Here is a 3,309-nt window from a genome sequence, read left to right on the forward strand (position 1 = left end):
ATTTTGTTTGATGACGTTCCATGAAAACATTCTTGCTTTTGACGATATCCGTCCATTTACATGTACCTCAATGCACTATCTTTGACGAGAAAGATTTCAAATACTGATCAATCAAATCCTCTTTATATAACTTTTAAATTTCTTAAATTACTGAGTTCGAAACACAATACTTAGTTTCAAAACAGAATTTTTCCTTTTCAATTTATATGAAGAATTGTGAACCAATTTTGTCTCAGTTTGACATCCAGTTTTGACAACTTCAAACTAGGACTATAGATTGCGAAAAATAAAATATTAATCATAACCCCTTCCATTTTCAACGATATGTGTAAACCACGAAGTTTTCTGAAATATATATTTCATTTACTACACTATCTTACAAAACTGATAAAATGAGGTACAATTTTTTAAAAAATGTCACATCAAAAGATGATAATTATTAAGTATTTAAGTCGGGTTTATCAGCTAAACTAGGTATGTTGCATCACATCGCTGAATTATATTGAATATATGGTGACAAATATTCATCTAAAAGGTTTCCTTTGAATCCACTTTAAAAAAAAATTTGTAATTCATGACACGTTTTCACCCGTGAAACTCATAATTTTTATTATTTTCGATGTTTTTAGGGTTTGGGCCAAAATGTCTCCTATAAGTATCATGTAACGTATATAGAAGTATTTTGATACAAGTCTCAACTATGAAAATCATAGAACTTGAAGAGAACAGTAACTCAGAAATTAATTTGCACTTAAATCTTAAAACACATTCAAGTTTGTTCAAATCATCCCCGTTGGACAGGGTTGGGCCAAAATGGCGGATCAAAGTTTTACATAAAACATATATGAAAAATCAATTCATATCTGACAAGATTTGCAACATAAAGATGAAACAACACATTCTGCAGATTTAACCACTTAGTTTTAAAAATATATATTCAATTTACTATATAATCTTACATCAATGATTAAAAGGGGTACAAATTGCAAAATGATACGTCATATGAAAATATGTTTTTTACTACTGCATATAAATTAAACATTTTTAATAGGCATGTAACATCAAACCATCATATCTTAAATCTTTGCTGACAGCTGCCCATTGCAATTTCCCAGATCAGCAGAGTTAAAATTATTGTTTTCGTAATTCAAAGTACCCAAAAATGGTTTTATATAAAAAGATGTTTTTTTATATCAGGCCCCAACAACAGCAAAAATGAGAATAGATTCAGTCAAAATTTAAAATTTTAATATCTTCACTTCATATTTTGATTTTTTCAATACTTGTAAAAGTTTGTAACTTGAAAATATTTCAATTCAAACATATTTCAAGGAAGTTTAATTTTATTATCGAAATTATCCAGCTTGTATATTTTATAAATATTGCATGTAGTTGAGTGTAACATTGAAAATTTTCACCCCAAGGAAACCATTGTCAACCGGGGCACAGGTGAAAATTTTCAATGTTACATTCAACTACATGCAATGATTATTTAAGGAATAACTGTCTTATTTTTCGATTTCATGATGTGATCAATCGATTGGCTTGCGTGATAATTTGCATAAACGCTGAAGGCCACATATACACCCCGGTCATTTTTTTTTCTTTTTAGCTCACCTGAGCCGAAGGCTCAAGTGAGCTTTTCTGATCACATTTTGTCCGGCGTCCGTCTGTCTGTCCGTCTGCCTGTCTGTCCGTAAACTTTTCACATTTTCGACTTCTTCTCTCAAGTCTGCGTAAATGTTTTCCTCATTGTTACTTATATTTACATTTTCATCCTCTTTTAACATTTTGTAAAAAAAAAATACAACTCATACAAAATCACAAAATAAATAATTATATATTATACCAAAAAAATTATGAAAATTCTCAAAGGAAATTTATTTTTACCTTTTTGGTGTTATTTACATGTATATATGTGTCCAAATCGTTTTGGTATGTGATTTTTTTCATCAGACATTATCCCTGAAATTTTACAAAAAAATAAATAAATAAAAAAAAAAATTTTAAAAAAAAAAAAAGAGTATTTCAACCAAAAAAAGACCGATTTAATTTAAAATTGGGCAATTAAATCGATAACAAGGCGTCGGGAAAACAGAAGAATACAACAGAAATACATTTTTACTTACTTTTTAATTGTTGTATATAGAACAACCCTTTTCATTGTGACAATGTGAAATCGAACAATTACACTTTAATCCACATGATTTCCCATTCTCCGGATATATACACTTCACACTACACTTGTCTCCAAAATAACCTGCTTGGCATTCTTTATGGAAAAAAACAACATGTTTTTAGTTGGGCACAAAATATGAGATAAAATCTAAAAAAAAAAACATTTTCACAATTGAGAAAGAAAATCCGCCAATTAATTTAAATTCATATTATATTTAATTTTCATAATTACATGTTTCATAAGAAAACCTAGAACGTTGTTGCTATCCTATCATTTGATAACTCTTCAACTTTTTTGATAATTCATATATAAATCTGTCACTTCGTAAATAATTTATAACTAACTTTGCTTCTATATAAATGAAGACTTGTGCTCTTTATTCGCATTTTATATGTGTTTATTACAATAAGTTGGTTTCATTCTAAGCAAAAAGTATCCTTTAAATTTTCAAAAGCAGATATACACCCAGAAAAATTGAAAAAAAGAAGACTTTTTACATTTTAAAATTGAGCATTCAAAATTAAATTTTTATTTCATATTTTGAAAGAAAAAATATTATTCTCTGTAGATAATGTTTTGTACCTTTGCAAATATTTTTTACTCTGTAGAAGCCATAACAGCATTCGGAATCAGAGTTATTTCCGACAGGCCTGAAGGAGAACAAAAAGGATTTTAAAGTCAGAAATGCATTAATGTGATTTTGATTTTATTCTATACAAAAATGCAAAACAGTAAATAACTACAATGTTAGGAACAATATGACATGCTTACCCAATCAAGCAGGCGTCTAAATATGTACATCCCAGAACTAAAATGACAAGCTGTAATAGCGAATTCACGCTTAAAAACTGCGTAAAAATCAAATTCATTTCACTAGATAACGATTAAGAATATTTCTTTCTTTGCTATAATACGTTTAAATAACATACTCGTAATCTTTGATTAGGAATATGGATGTTACTGAATTTACTCCAGACCAAAGCTTTGTTTTCTCTTCCGTATAAAATGGAAAAAATATTCCACTCAAGAATGATTTATTGATTGTGTGCTGTTATAGGGAAACCTTTTAAATTCATCTTTTCAAGTAATTCAAAGCTATGATTAGTGATATTAATATGGAATCATCTTCA

At 28.4% G+C, this 3,309-nt stretch overlaps 1 long non-coding RNA gene across 1 annotated transcript; it reads right to left on the minus strand.

Moving 5' to 3' along the window:
- Positions 1-2,162: 2,162 nt before the first annotated feature.
- Positions 2,163-3,070, minus strand: LOC134257742 (uncharacterized). Its single transcript, XR_009989988.1, has 3 exons — positions 2,951-3,070; positions 2,762-2,829; positions 2,163-2,272 (listed from the first exon to the last, which is right to left on the minus strand). It is a non-coding gene; the product is annotated as an uncharacterized LOC134257742 (long non-coding RNA).
- Between the last annotated feature and the right edge of the window lie 239 nt (positions 3,071-3,309).

This window comes from Saccostrea cucullata, unplaced genomic scaffold (assembly GCF_032062105.1).
Source record: "Saccostrea cucullata isolate Sc308-1 unplaced genomic scaffold, CSIRO_AGI_Scuc_v1 ctg15808, whole genome shotgun sequence".
NCBI lineage: Eukaryota > Metazoa > Mollusca > Bivalvia > Ostreida > Ostreidae > Saccostrea > Saccostrea cuccullata.